Genomic DNA, 7917 nt, shown 5'->3' on the forward strand with positions numbered 1-7917 from the left:
CATTTGAAATATTATCGCATATGGTTGCAGTCATATTTCATTCACCAACGGTACCACATTATTCCCTCGTTTGAAAAAAAATTATATTTCCAGAAAATCAACTATTTCTTTATCTGAAAAGCCATGACAGGAGAATGATTTGTGCCTCTTTCATCATCCTCCAGAAAAAGAGAGAGATGTTCTTCTCAGGTTGGCATTCTTGAGTGTGTGTCAAAGGTGCTGCCAAGTGATGCTGGAGAACTGAAGCACCTTTGTATTCTTGACAGGGTGATATTTCTCTGCTATCATTGTGATGGAATAAAGAGGTTTTGCCCATGGTGTGTGTGCTTTGCTTGTGGTGTGTGTTGCTTTAGTATAGTCTTGTTTTATCATTATCTTCCCACACAATGTGCTCTCATCGAATTACAAAAACCTTCAGATCTATGCGTGATTCGACTTATCTAATGCTAACCTTAGTGGACAATTCTACTAGGACAGTATCAGCATGCTTCTCCTCATGTGATTCTTTCTATTTTTCAGCTGGTGCAGTAAAAAAGTCAGGTATATAACACCGCCACTCATTTAAAGCAGTGGATGAAGGAGATTAACTTTGGAATGAATAATATAGCTTTACAAATAGCAGAAAGGCTGTACACTCTGAAGCTGGACTGTCAACTCAATGAAGATGAATTTGCTGTTACAACACAGGAAAATAAACCAGTCCAGACCAATCGTCCACAAATGAGACAGAGCACGAGGCTGGGGGAAGATGTGGTGGTGGTGTGGACGGAACAAAAGACGGAGAAGGAAGAGGGGAGAACAGTGACTGAGAGTGAGCGATGACTGAAGCGAAAGGATGGAAAGAGTGGAAATGGAGAGAGAAAACAGAGAGAGATGACCCAGAGAGCAGTGAACTCTAGCTCTGTTTAAAGCCCCTACTACAAACTGTACTCAAACATACTGAACCCTTTAAGACCCGCACACACTGAACTCTTTAAACCCCCACTACATCCCTTAACGCAGCACACACACGGACACACATGCATGCATGCTGAACCCTTCAAACCCCTCATTACATCTCTTTGTAGAACACACACACACACACACACACACAGAATTTCCAATATGTGTCTGTTTCCAGACCGCATTGCCAAGTTCATGATGGCTGGATCTAAAACTGGTGTTCATCCTGCACCTTGCGGAGACCTCACTCATTTTGGGACGCTGCCCGCCTCAAATAGACTGCCCTGCTTTCCGACTCCCGTCAGTACAACCACGACCAGAGCACTGACAAACACCAAAGCAAAACGGGATATACCAACTGACTAGTCTGGGTTTATGCTTTGCATATTGGCATGTCAGAAAATCCAACATAACTCCTCACTCTAGTGTAAACACAGTTTGTTCTCAGGAGAGGCAATCCCTTAAGATTGCATCTGGAGGTTTTCATTTCCTGGGCTGCAGAGGCTGGGTGGTCATAAAGCTTGGGGCTCCACTTTTCATTTAATGTGATGAGTATAGAGCGTCTTTATGAAGCTTCTATACTTCTTTCCCGCTCTGTTTGCCATGCAGTACTCTGCTTTGTCTTACAGTTACACATAGATATCTGACAAAGGACTTCAGAGACACTAGTAAGTGTAGTGAATAATAAAAACTGTAATGACATCCGAACACCTGTAGCCAGTTGCACCAGTAAATTTAAGCTCTTTAATAGCCTAGTTTGACATAAATTGCCACTACATATAAGTTTACAACTACTAATAAAGTACAATCATTTATCTAGATCCAGAGCCCTTCCCAAGAACACCACATGCAAGGTGGAAACACACCTTAGATGGGACACCAGTCCATCACCGTACTCCATGCACACACACACATCCACACCCACACACACATATACACACATAGGGGCAATTTAAAGTTACTAAAAAAACGCTCAAATTTTTTTTTTCGATTGTACATTTTTTTGCTGTGCATGGTCTATTAAACATTCCTTATTTTTATCACCATCTATAAAGAGTTGAGATAAAGCTAGGATGAACTACATAAATACAGATGAGCTATTTATCGATCTATCAGCCAGCCTAGCTCTCTGCTCAGTTAAGGCAAAATATCATAAATGACATTGACATTATAGGTGTCATGTTTTCCCTAACTATGCCACAGTCACTTCTTAGTTTAGTTTAGTTTATTGTCCTTTCGGAAATTCTTTTTGTATCTGTGGCAACTCTTCAGTAATCAACAACAATAATTAACAAGTACAAACAAATATCAACAGGTTACAACAAATTACAAATAAATACAACCAGCATCAAACAACATCCCTTTCACAATGACAGAATCACTGCCATAGATATTTCCATAGATTGCCATAGATTCTTGTTTTGCTAAACACTCTGCCCCATGTGTAAAGATAGGATATATATATATATTCGTTGTTGCCGGTCCCAAACCCGGATGAGAAAGGAGGAGAGTTGGGGGTCTGGTTAGCAACCCATCCCCATAAAAACCAACTTTTCCTACGGAAACAGTAAAAAGATCAACAACAACATCAGGAAGGCGACAGCTGTCTTTTGGAGGATGAACAATATCTGGTCCTCGCCATCCATCTACCTGAAGATCAAGCTCCGCTTGTTTACCTCCATCGTGGTATCGACAGCAACCTATGCCAGTGAAACCTGGAAGACATCAACAAGAAGCTTGACATCTTCCAGTAGAGGTGCCTATGCCGAATCCTTAAGATCTGATACTACCATCATATCACCAATGAAGAGGTGCTCCGAAGGAGTGGCACATACAAGCTTAATGACATCGTCACCCACAAAAGACTCTAACTGGCTGGCCACAACCTCAGAATGGAGGACCATTGGATCCCCAAGATCGCAATGACATGGCTGCCACCAGGTGCCAAATGGCAACGAGGATGCCCCTGAAACACGTGGAGAAGAACATTGATCCAAGACCTGCGGCCATTGAACATCTAGCATGGGAGAATCTAAGTATATATATTTATAGGTGTGTATGTGTGTGTGTGTGTGCGCGTGTGTGTGTGTGTAGCTCTTGTCTGCTCTATGTCTGCCCGATGTTCTTTGCCATTGTTGTATTAACGTTTGTCTAAAGTTTCGATTTGTTTGAATCATGGATGTTCATGGATGTTCATGGACGTTCCTGTTCTAACCTGTGCTACCTGTATCGTGTATCATGTCCCCTCTCCATCAAATAAACCTGGATCTCCTCGTAAATTTCATCTCTTGAGACTGGGTCAAAATTATAATTGGCTAAAGTAAATGTCAGTATGAAGCATAAATACAAGAGTTTGATCATGTGACCCACCTTTTTATTATAAAGCATACTTCATTGGATTTTGTTAATTTATCTATGAACAAAATATGACGAACTTAACAGTCAGGCCTTGTTTGAAGTAAATGTGTTACACTGAGAAAGATTGTGGATGTAGTATTTCCATGTTAAATCAGATCATGCTACGGATACACACACACACACACACACACATGCACTTTATGCTTTATTACTTACAATGAACCTTAAGGCAAGACAGTAAATAGGGTTGTTTTGTTGTTTTAGTATTTTTTTTTATTAAAAAACACAAAATTGAAATGACTTAATAAAGAAAATACCAGACTCTTTTATTTAAAAATTCCTCATGAGAATTTCAGGGCCTGTTATAGGAACATTTTCAGTGACAGTGTAGTATGGGTAATATGGCCTGAGGAAAAGCAGACCCCAAAGTTGATTATTTTTCAATAACAGCACATCTGCAAGTGTTTTCTTCCTCTTATACTACAGAAAATTGACAATGCTAACAATTTTTATTTATTAAAGCATGACATGTCATACATTTTATCCATTTATAGCTACATTTTAATGTTCTGGAATATCCAAAAATTAGCTCCTGTTATCACTTCTGTTACCATAATTATAAGCAGTCGTCCACTCACCAGCCTCTCTTTTTCTCTCTCTCTTGAAGTTAAGACAAAAAAAAATTACAGCTTGTCATGTTACCCAGAAACCACAAAGTCCTCCGTCCTGAAGACTTCTCCAGTTTGGAAAACTTAAAGTTACAGCTTTACCTCTGACTGGTACTAAATGCTGACATTGGAGACTCCTTCAAACTACTTTGAAAATTTCACATTATCAATCATTCAACTCTTTTTTAAAATCTGTTTATGTGGAGCATCTGCCCTATAAGTCCCTGTGAAAGTTATACCTGCTGTCAGAGTTGCTGTTGTAGAAAACTAATCAACAGCTTCAGACCAATCCGATTAAGGAATTCATCAGCACTGTGATATAACTGCCCTTAACGTGTGTTTTAGAACCCTGACCTACAACTGAACTTATGTTTAGCTGGTGCAACTGGATGCTGCACTTGATGCAATGCTCATGATTTTAATATTGTTCTGATTGTGCAAGTCTGGGTGATAGATAGCGTAGCATTGCGGCGTGGGTTTGCTGTGTGAAACATGCTGTTTTATGGTGTTATTCCGAGAGAACGAACCTAAACCTGGCTCCCACGCTTCCCTGGAGAAGCAGGCAGGCTGATGAAGAGCTCCTGGCTCTCAGCTTCACAGATTGAAAGGTCACTCATTTTCATTCACTTTGTAACCGATCAGTCAAGTCTCAGTCCAGGGTGAAGACTGAAAGTTGGAGCGTGATTGTCTTGTTAGGGGTGTGGATGGAGCTATGGGGTCTTCCTGAGTACTATGTGTGAAAGTGAGCGTACTACATTACAAGTCGCACCAAATAAGCACTCTAATGTTTTAAACTGACTCATCAGCGCTTCTGTGTTCGCACCTTCTGTACTTACGCATTTCGCTGGCCGTGAAGATGAAGAGGCCATTTCTAGTGTCTGGATTTACACCCGAAGATTCTCTTTTCGCTTCAGTTCCTGGCTGCTGCTTGCCCCGGAGGGAGAGAATTATGGCTCGATAGCAGCATGAATCCACTCTCCATTTCAAATGAACTCAAGCACAGGACGGGCCAGATAAATCTTCTTGAACTCACCTCATAGCTGACAGAAAGAGAGAGAGAGAGCAAGAGAGTGTGACATAGAGAGTGTGAAAGTGAGAGCGGGAGAAAAGGAAAGAGCACTGTCCAGTACAGATTCATATGGAAAGAGAACCTTAGTCCCAGATTTCAGATGGATTTTGTGGTGAAGTTGCTCTCAGAACCGGCAGAATGTTATTTTAGTGAGGAACCACATTACTGACTGGTTCTTCTAAAGCTGAGTCAAGTCATTAATTGTTTGATTAAGGCTTCTTATACAAGCTTTTATATGAAATCATAAAGTAAGTTATTGTTTTTTAATAGAGTAAAGGTTCACACCATACTTTTAGTGCAGATGATTATTAGAATAGCATTTTTCACTGATTAGAGACATGATTTTATTTTGAAAATGAATCCATGCCAGCTCTTGTCTTTGTCGGCACACATACCACATAATCGATTAGTCTTTCATACCATCCACTGATTAGTTGACCATGAAGAATGAGATACGCACATCCAAAAGCTCGACAAAACTCTCCCTGATATATGAAAAAAAGAGGGCTTGGTGATTTATGTATGAGAACGTTGGCATGGAAGAAATAAATCCATTCTAGTCTTCTTCTCTCCTCTCTGTCCAGGCAGAAGTCATAGCAAGGGATGAGAGAGGAGAGAAGGATGAAAGACAAGAGAAAGGGCAAACAGGGAGATTTCAGCTCGGCTATACGTTATCCTGATCTTTCAGTCTCAGCAGGACTAGTAAGGAAAAGAACACATGTAATGGGATTATGTGTTTCAACCACAAAAGACGGGTTTTCAGACATACAGATACTTTTGAAAAATAACGTGCTGACTTTTAGGATTATATTTAAATCTTTAATAGCAGATATGAGAGTTATCGAGCAGCACGGACTCCATCACGACAAGACAAATCGTAAATAGAAAACGGCAAAACACAGCACGGCGAGAGTTTGCAAGAGGGCTTAGATCAGATGGAAATACGGCCAACAGTCACTTTTATACTTCAGAATGTGACTGTTAAATTGAAGTCTGTTCAAAAACAATAGGAAAAGCAAGTCAAGACTGAGATCACTTTGCATTTTGTTATGTTATTTTGCAGATTGCGGTTTCGATCAGGTACACACTCTCAAAACTTTGACCACAGCCAGTCTCCTCTCTCTGTATTAGCTCAGCATGTGCTTCTAATCTAACTTGCGGTGGTCTCCTTCTCTCTCTCTCTCTCTCTCTCTCTCTCTCTGATGTTCTTTCTACCCATTTGTTAAGAGAGGTGATTTTTAGTTCCAGTAATTTGGTAGAGGATTATAATGTCACGCTCTATTTTTTAGTGTGTGTGCATGTGAGCATGCATGAGCATTTGAAGACTTGCAGATGGACGCAAACCTCAAGGCAGAGTAACTGACTTTTCTAACTGATAAGCATGTCGATAGACCTCAGTAAAATTCAGCGTATTAGTATTATAGCCAACTGGACCTGCAGCAACCACTCTACAGTGCTGAAGGGTGTCTACAATTTCACTGGGATCTAAATTGTAGCAGATCAGATATTTAAAAAAAAAACAATCCAGAAGCAACAGGTCCAGCGTTCTAACTGAGAAATTACACAGGACGGCAGAGAGTTTACACTGTTCACAGCCACATCAAAACACTAACCCCACACAGAACCGACAGCACTGCTGACGAGGACACTTTCACACACATACTTTCTCTCTCTTTCTATTGGTGTCTGTCTCTCTTTATCTCTTTTTCTTTCTCTCTCATGCTCAAATACTCACACATTCAGAAAGTATTACAGAAAGGACCATAAGTCCATCCAAGGAATTATTTTTACATCAGGGCCCTTCAGGACCACACTGCTATCACCACTGGACCTTGTGTCCTGTGTTCTCTTTTCTTTTCTTTTCTCTTTTCTTTTCTCTTTTGCTTTTTATCCCAAATATAAAAAGGAAAAATCCTCTAAAAAACAGTTATCTTTTTAGTGTAGTACTGTTTTATTATTATTATTATTATTATTATTATTATTATTATTATTATTATTATTATTATTATTATTATTATTGTTGTTGTTGTTGTTTAATAAAAGCATAAGAGTAAGAATAGGGCTATCAAAAGATTTCTTTTATTTGATTGCAAATCAGAATAATATCTGAATGGGGAATGATGGATGGGGAAAATTTATGAATATCGTTACCCTGTATGTAATACACCTGTAATGACAAACAAACAGATGAATTATAGATTTACATAATTCTATATGTAGTGAATGTTTAATGAATATTTAATTTATTCATTCGTTCTTTCATTTTAATAACAAAAAAGTAATATGGTGCTATAAACATTGTATCATAAATATTTTTTTCTATATATCACGGATAGACAGTTATATTCGTATGACTATGTTGCTTAAACTTTTATGCTATTTGCACTTTATATAAAACTTTCTATGAAGGTCTGTTTATAATGAACTATGAACACATTCATATCATGTAATAATGGATTCTTAGGTCTTTTTACACATTGCTATAATTATGTATAATTATGCATTATGCTTTATAGCTTTCTTTATTATGCATTATGAACTGTTAACATGATTCATTATATGTAGTGTACATAAGACATTATATCACCAATACAAAAGAAAACAAGCTCCTCTTCATATAATGCATCACAATCTGGCTTATTTTATTTTATTTTAAATGAATTATACTGGAGAGATTATCAAGAAATCACACTACAAAATTATCAGGAATAACTTTGCATATCAGGAATAACATAATGCACTAAGCAAACTGGAGCTCAATTTTTCTGGCACTGGTTATATAATGTAATGCATTCTGTTAACAAATTATAAATATATTATAAACATTGCAATAAAGTGACTTTTTATAAATAATTAAAACAATATGTATAATGCCTTATG

This window comes from Pangasianodon hypophthalmus, chromosome 8 (assembly GCF_027358585.1).
Source record: "Pangasianodon hypophthalmus isolate fPanHyp1 chromosome 8, fPanHyp1.pri, whole genome shotgun sequence".
NCBI lineage: Eukaryota > Metazoa > Chordata > Actinopteri > Siluriformes > Pangasiidae > Pangasianodon > Pangasianodon hypophthalmus.